This window comes from Bos indicus x Bos taurus, chromosome X (assembly GCF_003369695.1).
Source record: "Bos indicus x Bos taurus breed Angus x Brahman F1 hybrid chromosome X, Bos_hybrid_MaternalHap_v2.0, whole genome shotgun sequence".
Lineage (NCBI taxonomy): Eukaryota > Metazoa > Chordata > Mammalia > Artiodactyla > Bovidae > Bos > Bos indicus x Bos taurus.
In genome coordinates, this window is record NC_040105.1 from 84,870,901 (window position 1) to 84,884,819 (window position 13,919).

Below are 13,919 nucleotides of genomic sequence, written 5' to 3' on the forward strand. Positions count from 1 at the left end.
TCTACTGTAATAACTTTAAGAGACAACTCCTTTGTGTCCATAGTGGTGATATATCCCACATAGGCATCTACTCTCAAATTTCAGTGTAATTTTATGGACTCTAAAATTAGGGATCAAAGTAGGAAAAGGGCAGATGCAAGGAGCCCATGGCTGTTACTCTAATGAGCCTGGGTTTGTTTAGGAGAGAATAAGGCAGGATGTATCCAATTCCAAATCTCTTTAAAGTGTCACAGTCAATTATAGATTGTCACCCTAAGAAAGTTACTAAGCCTCTTTGAACCTTAGTTTTATCATCTTTAAAATGGGTACAATAATACTCTAGGTAGTATTTATTGAGTAATTACAATATCCCAGACACTATTCCTACTTCGGAAGTCTCTTGTGATAATTAAACATAGCTGTCACAGAGTCCATAGTGCATAGTAGGCACTCAAAACTGGCCTCTATTAATATTATTATTGATTTTTAAAATTTGTTTTACTTCTGAGGGTCCTGGATTCAACTGGGCTATGCATGGTAGTTTGGACTCTCTTTTCAGCCAGGAGTTGATGCTGCCTAATGTAAGCTCTTAGCAAGTCTGAGATATTTGTCCTAGAAACCATAATTTTTCCAAAAAAACAAGAGTAAATACAACTAGTTTTTCCTATTTCTTGGCTCAGCACACACCACTGTTGTGTACTAATAACCCTGAGAGAGGACTAGAGCACTCCCTAAGATATGTGACTCCTTGGATTGAAGGTCAGAGTATCCACACAGGCAAAATCTCCTAAAGGACTGATCAGTTTTGTTCGTCAAAATTCACACAAATATTTTTTTCCTCTTCTGTGGAATCAGGAGGGCTTTCCACATGGTTCAGTGGTAAAGAATCCACCTACCAATGCAGGAGACACAAGAGACATGGGTTCGATCCCTAGGTCAGGGAGATCCCCTCGAGAAGGAAATGGCAACCCACTCCAGTGTTCTTGCCTGGGAAATCTCATGGACAGAGGAGACTAGCAGGCTGCAGTCTTTGGGGTCACGAAGAGTCAGACATGACTGAGTGACTGAGCATGCAGCACATGGAATTAGGAACCAGGGAAGGTATTTCTGGTGTCTTGAACTTGGTCCTTGTGTTCCTACAGCACTATACTTAAACGGAATGCTCAGCCGCTTTGGGACTAGAAGGATAATAGGATACTGGCTAGAAAGGCCAGCCTTGGTGTGTTTTGGCCACAAGTTCAATAACTTGTATCAAATACACAGTAATGATTCTCTGGGGACATTAACTCCATGGGTGTTGCAATAATGGAACACTGACCTTCCTAACAGAGAACCTCACTTCATTGCATTGTTATCAGCTTTCCTCTATTGGAAAGAACCTCTTAATTGCTGACTTCATCATAACCCCAGGCACTTGTTTAACTAAATTGCCAGCTATTTCCCTTCCATGGTGGAAGGGTCCCTCATACCGGTCACATGATTAAAAGAAGCCTGGCAATCTGAGATTCCAAAGGAGCACCAAGCCTGAAGTTTTAGCACCCCTTCTTATCTTGTTCCCCCTCCCTTTGCTGCCTGCCTGCTGAACAGAGCTTCCAAAGCTTTGAAATAGATTTAATAGCCATTCATAGGATTTCTGATGGTGATAAAAGAAGTACTGTTCTGTTTTCAGCTGTCACTGTGCTTCCTCTTAAGGCTCGGCTACAGAGTTTACTACTAGATATCCATCTGCTCCTTGCCCAGAGCATGCCACTCTCTTCCCTTTGCCAACCAACCAGTATCATCCAGCCTGTTAGAAAGGAGTGGCCCAATAAGGAAGACTGAGGAGTAAGATGGCTCTGTGTGATGCTGCCTTACTTTGGAAGAAAATGGGCTCTGGTTGCACATAAAAAGCCACCTTGAATAGGGTGTAGATAATTGTCCAATTTAATGGGATTCTCATTAGGAGGAAGAGTAGCATAGTGTAGCTTGAGTGAGCTCTGCCTATTCTCTGGTACCGTGGAGATGTTAATCATGCAGCTCCTGGCAAGTCTGTCAGAGCTGAAGTGGATGATGTCACTGATATTCCAGCAAGCTCTTTGTCTGAGCGACTGCAGCACTCAGACAGCTGCAGAACAGAGTGCCAGGGAGCTGAATGTGTTAATAGGAAAAAAGCGCTTCCCCTAGTTCTTTCTTCCAGAGGGATGTTTTCACAAGGACCTTTGTGTGTTGTTCAGTACAGTGGCTGGTCTTATTGCTGATGATTCTCAGAGTCACCAAGGAAAGGACATTATTAGGAACACAATAGATATAGATGATCATGCCAAGGTGTGGACCAGCAACGCTGGGCTGCTGAGCGTGCTTGGGTCAAAGGTTTCATTCCTTCATTTGGACTCTGTAACTGAACACAATATAAATAACTGGTAAATCTATATGATACGATATGCAATACAATATACAGCACTTTTGAGCTCTTACTATGTGTGTCAGGAATAGAGGCAGAAGTGTACTAGTTAACAGTGTGGGAGTCTGATTCTTGAAATCAAAGCACTTTGGGATTATATTCTGGCTCTTCCAAGTAGTAGCTGTGTGATTCTGGGCAGGGTACTTCCCCATTATAAGCCTCTTTTCCTATCTGTCATGGGGATCCTAACAGTAGGGAGGATTAGATGAGATAATCCATGCAATTAGCTCAGTGCCTAGCCAATTGTAAGCATGTTAACTTAATTAACATTACCTTTATTGCTAATTTATTTATGTTATCTCACTTAGGTCTTCCAATCAACCTGGTGTGATAGCTACTATTATGATCCCTATTTTATAGGTGAGGAAACAGGGGTTCATACAGGTTAACTTGCCTAAAATCTCACAAATAGCAATTGGTTGAGCCGGACTTGCCCTCAAGCTAGCTGACTCCAGGGCTATTAGCTAATAAGCTCTACTGATGCAATTACAAAGGGCTGGGGAGCTGGAATTTGTGTCTTTCCTTAAGGGGGTCTCCACCTCAGCTACAAATTGAAATCATCTGGAAAAAATCAGAACAGAACACTGATGGCCCCTCAGGTGTGGGGGTGAGTGTTCACTGGGAAGATTCATTTTTTTTTTTTAATCTTGATAAGAGTTTGTACTATACAGGTACATGCATTTGTCAAAACTCATCAAATGGTACATTTACAATCTGTACATTTCACTGAATGAAACAAATATTGAACTCTAATTATATGCTTACAGAAGTACTTAAGGGTGAAGTGTCTACAGCCTATTTTGAAACATATGCATGAATAAGATGGGTTGATAGAGGGACAGGTATATGTTAAAACAATATAGCAAATGCTGATTATACGATCTAGGAGACACAGACTTTTATGTGTTTGAATATGTTCATAATAAAATGTTGGGAAAATAAATTAGAATCACTTGGGGAGCTGTTTAAAATGCTGATGAATAGGATCCCCTCAGAATTTCAGAAGTAAGTTAGTCTGGAGTAGGGAGCGCAGGTGTAGGTTTTTAAAAAAACTCTCAAGGTGAATCTCTAGGGCCTTTAAAACAAACACAATGTGCTCTGGACTCTCAAAGCCAACTCACAATAAGTGTCCCAGCGTTCAAAACTGAAAGTGTCCTGATAACATCAGTCAGTGATAGCCCATCCCTCCTTCTCTCTTGTATATCTCCACTCTGTACCCTCTACCCCTAACTTCAAACATTTCCTCTAAGTGAAAGCAGCACTGGGAAGAACTGTAGTGAAGAGCATCAGGTAAATTATAGGTAGAAGCCACCTTCCTCTCCCATGCACTCCCATCCACTAGATCGTTGCCCCAGGTTCTGCCCTGATCCAAAGAGCTGACTCATTGTAAAAGATCTTGATGCTGGGAAAGACTGAGAGCAGGAGGAGAAGGGGACGACAGAGGATGGTTGGATGGCATCATCGACTCGATGGACATGAGTTTGAGAAGCTCCGAGAGTTGGGGATGGACAAAGGAGCCTGGCAAGCTACAGTCCATGGGGTCACAAAGAGTCAGACATAACTGAGCAAATGAACAGCAACAACAAGGCCTCTACTTTGCAGCTGCTGGAGAGGCAGACACTCAACTTCTGGCTAAGTGGTAGACCAGACACTTAGAGCTGAACACAGGTTGTGGGATCATAGAAAAGTGAGCCCAAAGTTGCTTGGATTTTAGCTCTTGTCTTGCCGCCTCTTGTTTTTAAGGAGCTGGTGGGGGATTGTGTTATCAACAAGCATCATTTAGGTCTCTTCTAGAGGAGCAGAAACCCCAGGATTCCAGAGTTTCAGCCTATGGGCTTTCCTAAGTGCACTGAGCATGTATTTGCTGCCAACCCTACATAGAATTTTTTTCTCTATCTCTCTCTCTCTCTGTGTCTCACCTCCCCTTTCTTTCCCTTTCTATCACCTCCCCCTCTCTGCCTTCCCCCTGTTCAAGTTTCATGGATCTATAATGGCTTTTATGTGGGAAGGAACTCATGTTGTAAATGACCCATACGTTAAAGTCACATAAAAATATTTCCTTCTGCAATCAATGTGCCAGGGGTCGCAGGCTGTTGATTCAGCTGAGAAGCAGTGAACCAGGTCATTTTATCATTGATGTAACTGAGAGATGGGATTATTATCTCCCCTGAATATGAAAGGCAGTTCTGCCAGGAGAAGCAAAGACTCTTTAATTAGACTGACATATGGCCAAAGAAGCATTGTGTGAAATTTGTGTCAGACTATAGTGGAATCATTTGGGGAACCAGTGTAGTCACCAGTAGTTTGGAGGGAAATGAAATTAGCCGTATGCTAGATCAAGTCAAAACGGCTACTCTTGGAGTCTCCAAAATATAGGTAGGTGTAATGTTCTAATAGCTAAACCTACTACTTTGGCCTGGCCAGAAACAAAGTTGAGTAGAGAAACAAATTTGCTTTTAATGGCTTCTCTCTACTTCTAAGCACTATACATCCTGTTAACATTCCTGGCAACCCAAATTTGTCCAATGCCTTGGACCTGCCCTACTCCACAACTGTACTCAGGGCCAGGGTTTTCTAAAAGTTGGTAGACATTCCACCCATGATGCATGATATATTTATGGGTTTCCTAGATAAGCATTTCAAATTCTAATCGTTATATTTGGCTTTAGTTGTACTAGAAAAAATGGCACATCTGTCCTATTATTTCATCACTATTACTATTTAGGTTAATTTCTATGAGCAAAAAATAGTTTTTTAAAAAGTGTATGTGGAGATGGAAAAAATTCTGAAGGTTATACTTGAATGACTGAAAATTAATAAAGCATGCTATAGACCAGTGGTTTTCAATCTGAGGTGATCTATTCCCCCCTCCCCACCCAACAATGGGATATTTGGCAATGCCTGGAGATAGTTTTGTTTGTCACAACATGGTGGGAGGGGTGCTACTGGCATCCAGTAGGTATAGGGATACTAATAAACACTCTAATGCATAGGACAGTTCCCCCACCCCCTGCAAGAAAGAATTACCTGGTCTCAAATGTTAGTAGTACTAAGGCTGAAAAACTCTGCTGTAGACCCGTGCTTCTCAGAAGTGCCTATGAGTCAAATAGGAATATTGTGAAAGTGCAGCTTCTGATTCAGGAAGTCTGAGGTGAGGTCTGAGATTCTGCACTTCTGAAAAACCTTTAGGTGATGCTATTATTGCTGTTCCATGGACCACATATTGAGTATCAAGGACCTGTAACTTCCCTCTTTCTCCCTCCACCAAATGCCATTGAGCTAGAGTTCCATACCCTCAAGGCTCTGCTCAGGGAGGGTTTGGTTATTCTGAGAAATGACTAAGGAGTAATGGCTGAAAATAGATTAACGTGATTTCTTGCCATTTAGCAGGGCCATCAAAGTCTTAAACCAAAGATTAATTTGGTTGATACGTTCAGGAACTAAGCATAGCCAAAAAGAGAGATACATTTTGCTCTGGGGTACCTTTTGGAGAATAGACAGAATTTTCCATAAAAGGCAGGCACACCTAGGCTGGATTTGTAAAAATGGTTTGTTTTGTTCATTTTCATTTGCCTGGCACCCAGCACAGTATCAAGCTCAAAGTAGATGCCCAAAATATGTTTGTTGAACCAATTGACAAGTTATACATAGCTCTATAGATAGCTATTAGAACAACAAAGGAAAGTATCTACTGGGGCAGAACACTGCCATGAACCTCTTCAAGGTCAGAAAGGAATGCCCTTTGGTATCTTTTTATGTGAATGAGTATCATTAAACTGGATGCATCTTCCCAAAATATACTTCTTCCCCCTTGGATGGCAGCAGGATCATTTAAAATGTTTCTTGTTAGAAATCTTTGGAGCAGGGTGAGTGTGTATGTGGTGGGCATTTGGGGGGTACTTTACCTGTTCCATTTTCAGAAAGGAAGCTTCGTGGTAAAGGATTGAAGACTCCAGGACCTACAAGAAGAAACCGGGCCAAAGAGGGGGATCCTCCAGCTGTGCTGGCTTGAGCTATCAGGGCTCCTCTTCCCACTACCTTTGACTCTTGGAAATGTGTGCGATTTGACATGTGCCAGCCATAGGGCCACCACTGTGCCACATGCTTCCTTTCGTGGACCTGCCACACACCAGAAAGTACCCCTTTGGGAGTCATTCCCTTGGATAATACAAGTTTTCTAAAAGTTCTTGTTAAAATATATGGAACTAGTATACAGAAAGAATAGATTGGTTGCCTAGGGCTGGGGAAGTTGGAGGGATTTTGAGAGTGACTGCTAATAGGTACAAGGTTTCTTTTGTTTGGTTTTAAATATTTTTATCTATTTATTTATTTGGCTGCACTGGGTCTTATTTGTGGCATGCAGGATCTTCAGTCTTCTTTGTGGCATGCAAACTCTTAGTTGCAGCATGTAGGATCGAGTTCCCTGACTAGGGATTGAACCTGGGCTCCCTGCATTAGGAGTGTAGAGTCTTACCCACTGAACCACCAGGGAAATCCCTAAGGTTTCTTTTTGGAGTAATGGAAGTGTCCTAAAGTTGATTATGGTCATGGTTGCACGGCTTTGTGACTATGTTAAACCCACTGAATTGTGTACTTTAGATGGGTAGTTGTATAGCATGTGAATTATCTCTCAATAAAGCTGTTATAAAAATACATAAATATATGAATTAAATTAGGAGATACAGATTAAGAAATAACCAGGGGAACCTTAGTGGACTTCCCTGGTGGCTCAGATGGTAAAAGGGTCTGCCTACAATGTGAGAGACCCAGGTTTGATCCCTAGGTTGGGAAGATCCCCCTGGAGAAGGAAATGGCAACCCACTCCAGTACTCTTGCCTGGAAAATCCCATGGACGGATAGAGGAGCATGGAGTTGCAAAGAGTTGGACACAACCGAGCAACTTCACTTTCACTTTTCACTTTCAGGGGAACCTTGGAGAACCTCATGTAAGGGAGAAAGATGGTTTCCATCCACACATGGAAACAAGAGATACAGGGTAGTAATCAGGATTCTTCAATTTTAAATTCTCCATAAATTCATATCTACTCTCTTGAATCCAGTTGCCAGTAACCCCAACTGTTATCAACATGTTCCAACATTAGATTGATAGGAGCTAGGAAATATTCAAATGTAGTGAACAAAAAGAGTCAGGTCCCCTAAGATAAAATAATCATGGCATAATTAATAAAGCATAGGGTTTGGCACTACCCTGTGGTTCTGGAAGGCCTTTAAATTCAATCAGGCCACTTGGACCATTGTTGTTTTCCACAGAGAGCTGCAGGACCTGAGGCCTGAGAAAAATGGATTTTTTTTTTCAATGAAATGGAGACTATGGTTTTGGAAGAGGCAATGTTAAAACCACACTTATTTCATATAGCCTGGTGGCTAAATGTTCCAAAACCACAGAGGGAGAACCCCTGTCTCTCCACATGTGGCTTTCCATGAACCCACTGTAATTTTAATAGTTTGCCACGTCACAGATGAAACATAAATGGCAGGGTCACTTCAGTAAATGACTTCAATAAATGTGTTTGAGAAAACAGAAATGACAGGGCGTGGGACCTAGATCCCCTATTCCTACGGCTGAGCTCATGCGAGTTGAACATGCAAGTATCAATAGTATGATTTTGAATGTAATAATGAGCTCTCTCATCCTCCAACTTATGTCTTGGAAATGCCTTGGAAGGAAAAATAATGCATTTAGCTATTTAGCAAGATTATGTTTACATCTTGCTATAAATAAAGGGTCTTAGTAGGACAGGATGGCTTGTTCAACTCAGGAAAAGAATGGCTGTCCTAGGAAAAGAATGACAACTAGGAGTTTGGGGGCTAACAAAACAAATTGGTCTTTTTCTCAGTTTTGCTCTAAGCTTCCCCTGATTACTGTGACCAGTAATTCTTGGACTTGGAAATATAAATTGAGAAGGGGCTATTACTGGGACCCAGTATTGTGAACCTGCTGCCAGCAGCCACTGAGTAATCTACTACACAGCACATTGTTATTTGTGACTCCCTTAGGCCCCATTAGTGCAAGAGAAACCTAGGACAAAGGAAAGACTACAAGAAGACAAAGGAAATAGGCATTCAGTAGAGTTATTAAATATGTATTTCACAGCAAGGAATTATCTCTATTGGACTCCAACTGGAGGCAGTCCAGCATTTGGCCTGCAACTGACCCTGGGTACAATAAAACCCCAAATTTCAAGAAAGCATTGTGGAAACTCCCCTGATTGAACTCATCTCGCTCTGTAGAAGACAGTGGGTTATTTACAAGGCATATCCTGCCACGTTCTCTTTCCTGCTACGAGGATATTTTATCATCTTTCCAGATTTCACACCAGGGTCAGTCTCATTTGGCTCTGTTTTCTTTGTGTCTGCAGATCTCAAATTGTCAGGCAACATCTTGTCAGGAAAAGGCCAGATGGGCAGACAGGGAAGTGATCCAGCCCCTGAGGAAATAAAGTGCTCAACCTGTCTGCACTCCCTTGGGGCACCGGAGTGAGGGGCCAGACAGACAGGGACACAAGAGGAGGTTCCTCCAACTTCACTCAGAGCTGCAGAAACCTGGGCCACACGAGCACTTTTGGAGTGTAGGGAGCAGGAAATTCCAATTTCCATGTTGTGAGCTAACAGGATGAAATCTGATACCACCCTCCCTATGCTCTGGAAATGAACTCAGTCCTCTCTTTGAATTGGGGTCTTGGAGCCACAGAACCTCATAATGCAATTTTCACTCCCCAGGCCCTTGTAAGAGGCAAAGTGAAATACTGGTGATACGTGATCTAATTAAGGGCTCAAACTGAAGGGAGCTCTCACTAGTTTTACATTTTGATTCCTGAGAGATGTTTTTCTCTGGCAATCACGTGGCAAACAGATTTTAGACAAAAGCAATTCAGAGTCATTTTGGCACCCTCAACACCTAGCAATGTTTGATACGTGGTGCTTAGTAAATGTGTCTTTATAGAGTAAGCCTGACTTCTGGCATTAACCTCTCCTTATCGATTTGGAATATAAGCACAGATGCCATCCCTTCCATGGTCTCTGAATTGATTATGCCCTGGGGGCCTGGAAAATATCTAAGTAAAACAGACAGGAAGAGTTAAGCATTGTTAGCCAGGGAACCATGCTTCTGATTGTTCTGAGAGCTGATTCTGGGGTAAAATCTAGTTGGCTTCCTCTTCTCAGCCTTGGCCCTTAGCCCAGTGGTTTTGACCCACAGCTGTGTCTCTGGACTGATTACTTTCTACAGTCTTATTGGGTTTCCTGATTGCTATCCCTGTTCCCTGTCCCATGAGCTGAACATTAGTCCACAGATGTCAGGGGAAGAGACTTGGCTTTTACTGTCTAATTGCTTTAGTGGTGATAAGTCAGAGTACAGTTCTGGGTTAAGGAGTCCCAAATCAACTTACCTAGAAAAGGAGCAGTCAGAGAGCAAGGTCAAGTTCTTTTAAAGGCCAGGGTTGGAATCCACAGGCCAGGGAGCTGAGAACAGAATAGAGACAACTCACTGGATTTAAGTTTGGAAACGTAGGATAGGTTATGAAGATTCATTTCATGACATTATGCTAATGATGTATTCAATCAATGGTTCTCAACCTAGGGCCGATTTTGCTAGGGGCCATTTAATAATGTCTAGACATATTTTTGATTGTCACAACTGTGGGAGTGCTGCTATCATTTAGTGGATAGTGGTTAAGGATGCTGTTAGACATCCTACAATGTACAAGACAGCCCCGCACAGCAGAAAATTATCCAACTCAGATGTCTGTATTAGAGGCACAAGATACAGGTTATAGATCACAACTATATGAAATATTAAAAAGATACTGGATCACTTCTCAGTCTTTTGAATAAGATCAAGTGTAGTATCTGCTCTTATGAGTTTAATACCTGATATGTCCTCTATCTGAGGACAGTATATTAAATGGATTTTTGGAGCAGGGACTTGGAATAGGAGCTTGCGCCATCCACTCCAAGCATCGGCCTGGTATTTCAGTACTTCCAAGAATGGTGCATCCTCTCCAGGGACAAAACTGCCAGTCCGAATGAAAGTGCCGTTCTAAACTCACAGGCAACTGGATTTTTGAAGCCCTGGCACTCAAGTCTGAACTATCAGGGTCAGTCTCATCAGGCTCTATTCTCATTTCTCATGCCTCACACCCATCTCTTCTCTGTTGTCCAAGCTCTTCCCATATCTCCTGAAAAAAAAAAAAAAAGATACTGGAAGAATACACATCATAGTTATCATAGGGGAATGTTTAGGTGGCAGGATAAGGCATATTTTTTTCTTTTCTCTGGTCTGTAAATTCTCTAACATAACTATATTGCTTTTAAATTTTAAATTGATTTTCAATTACATAAATAATATCTGGACACATCGTGCTTGTAAAATATTACGGTATTACAGATAAAACTGTGAAGATGTCTTTGACCAATCTGGTTTCTTCCACCTCAGACCCATTCCCAGAGATAACCAATTTTGTGGCTACAACTTTTCAGAGCTTTATCTATACTTTTATACATATATTGTGTGTAACTATGGAAATACATCTACTGTGTCATTGGTTTTTACAGATTCATAGTATTCTATAGTTTATCTATTTCCCTACTAAATAACATTTAGTTTGCTTCCAGTCTGGGGTTATTATGACAAATGCTGCATTGTACATGTCTCCTTGAACATGCTTGCCAGGGTTTCCAAAAGGGTATAAAAATTGCTGGGTTATGGAAAAAACACACATTTAAAATTTTATCAGTTACAACCAATTGCCTTCCAGAGAGCTGACAAATTTAATTTCCTGAAAACCTCACTAACACTTGATATTTTTTGGGTTTAAACCTGAATGAAACTTTTGGCCAACCCAACAGTTTGTTTTTCATGTTTGCCAATCAGATAGTTGAGAAATAGTGTAATTCTTTTGTTTTAGTTTTAATTTGCATTTCTCTTGTTACTGCTGAGATGGAGCATCTTCCTCAAGTATTTGCTGAATCTATCATATATTCTCCTCAGTGATGTTCACATCCCTTGCTCACTTTTATAAGACCTTTCCAATAGTTTTTTTTTTAAAAAACAGAAGAGAGCAGGATCAGGTTGCACAAAAACACAGAAATCAGTCTACCAAGTGTCTTGTCTGTCCTTCCTCCCTAACACAGATCCTGAATCCCACCCAGACCAAAATGACCCCTTTTTGCCATTACTGAGAATTCAAGAGCATAGCTATATTAGGAAACAAATTAGCAAAGCCCATTCTCACCACAGTTCTGTGTTTCCCTGGACTGTGAGCCTTTGCTATGCCAGCATCTTGATACTGAATAGCCAGCAGGTACTGCCAGTCAGATTCGCTCCAGTCAAATACAAATCTGATATGTGACGAAGCATAAAGGAGCATGAAAGGCAGCGTGTGAACTGAATGTTATCTGCTGCCCGTGCAAATGGCAATTAGGACCATTAAATTTCAGTTAATCTTCATTAAGAACATCTGTTGTCTAGCCCACATGAGAAAACCAAAGATGGGGTTGGGTGATTGTGCCCACTCCCAATAAGTAGTTGTATCAACGAGTTTCCTGCCTACTCTCAGGCATAAACTGAAAGAGATGTGGCAAGGAAAAGTAGGAAAAGTATAACATCCGATGCATACTAAGGAATAAAACTAGATGTACAGCATCTTCAAGACTCAAGTATTATTTGAAACCAGAGTGCTTGTAAGCTATGGCCCTTGTGGCGAAGAAGATGAATGATTAGTCCTAGTGAATTTCAAGATCACCAAATGGGGGTTCCAGAGTCTCAGGCAAAACTGGCTCTTGAGTGGTCCTCTCTGCTCTTTTGGTTGCTCTATCCCATACACCCTCCTACTCTGTCCACTGGGGTCCTGATCTTTGCCAGGGGACTGTGAATACAAACCAATTCAAATCACCACTACCAACATGTTGCTTGACTAACATCCTCCTGTCTCACATGTACATGGCATCTTCTGCCTTATCAGCCTCCCAGTTGGCTTGTATCTGTGATGGAGCAGATGTTCTCACCAGTTCCAAAGAGGTATTAGGGGAAGGGGAAGGACTTCTGCACCTTTGTCTGAGTTTAGGCCGGTTAAGTTCTTCCTTACCATCAACTACTATGGTGATGGTCTTCTTTTCTAAGTCAGTGGCAGGGGATGGGGGAGTCAGATAAGAAGATAGATAGGTAGACAAGTAGTGTAAATTATGTTCCTTTGTATAAGCGTCATGTAGCTCACCTTGGTAGCCTTACCACAGTTGTAATTTTCCATTTGTTTGGGTAGCCATTTGATCAATATGTTTGCCCTACCAGCATGTAAGTAACGTGAGTGCCCAAACCATGTCTGTTTTTGTTCATCAGTGTACCCCTGGCACTTGGCATGGCATCTACCATATAGGTGCTAAATATAATTTTTTGACCTAAAAAGCCAAAAAGTTGTGATTCTGATGTTTTTAAAATGAAGAAAAGCCAGGTATTCAGGCAGGAGTATATGAAGAGGCAGGGGCTTCCCTGGTGGCCCAGACAGTAAAGAATCCGCCTGCAATGTGGGAGACCCAGGTTTGATCCCTGAGTCAGGAAGACCCCCCCGGAGAAGGAAATAGCTACCCAGTCCAGTATTCTTGCCTGGGAAATCCCATGGACAAAGGAGCCTGGTGGGCTACAATCCATGGGGTTGCAAAAAGTCAGACATGACTGAGGGACTAAGCATGCACACACACGTGGGAAGAGGCATTTTTCAAAGGTACGGCATCTTACCATCTCTCTACTCTCATCCCAGGGAGACATCTCACCCTGTGAGTCTGCCTTTGTATAAGGCTGTCCCTTGCCACAGTCTGGAGAAGGAAATGGCAACCCACTCCAGTACTCTTGCCTGGAAAATCCCATGGATGGAGGAACCTAGTAGGCTACAGTCCATGGGGTTGCAAAGAGTTGGACACGACTGAGCAACTTCACTTCACTCACTTCATACTTTATCACTGGAAAAGGAAACGGCAACCCACTCCAATATTCTTGCCTGGAGAATCCTGTGGACAGAGGAGCCTGGCGGGCCGTGGTCCATGGGGTCTCAGAGAATCAGACACGACTGATGTGACTAAGCACGCACGCACTTGCCACAGTCATCCCCTAACTTGTCAATAGTGCTTTCATCTAGGAATGTTGTGAGTGATCGAGAATGAAGCCTACCTTTGATAGTTTTCTATTTTCCTGTGATCTCAACACCACTGTTTTCTCCACAACAAATGCTCATTAGCAGGCACAAGCCTATCTTGCTCCTTGGGGCCTAAGGGTAAAATTGTGCCTTCAAGTTGTATAGCTGAGATGGCCAGTGGAGGTAGGGACTGAATACCCCAGGGAACTATATTTACATTAAAATTGAAACAAGGACATACCAGTACATTTATTGTATCACAATTGCTCCTAAAGTCTGCCAAAATATCACTCAGTGTCTCTCAAAGAGAATTGACATAGAAAGAGAAAAGGATGAAAGGTAATGCAGATGCT

General features: G+C 42.0%; 1 protein-coding gene and 1 non-coding gene across 8 annotated transcripts in view; both read left to right on the forward strand.

The window, feature by feature from the left end:
* DCX (doublecortin) overlaps positions 1-13,919 on the forward strand; it is a 125,153-nt gene that overhangs the window by 44,823 nt on the left and 66,411 nt on the right. The window lies entirely within an intron of this gene.
* On the forward strand, positions 10,250-10,440 carry LOC113888306. Its single transcript, XR_003509942.1, has one exon. It is a non-coding gene; the product is annotated as a U2 spliceosomal RNA (small nuclear RNA).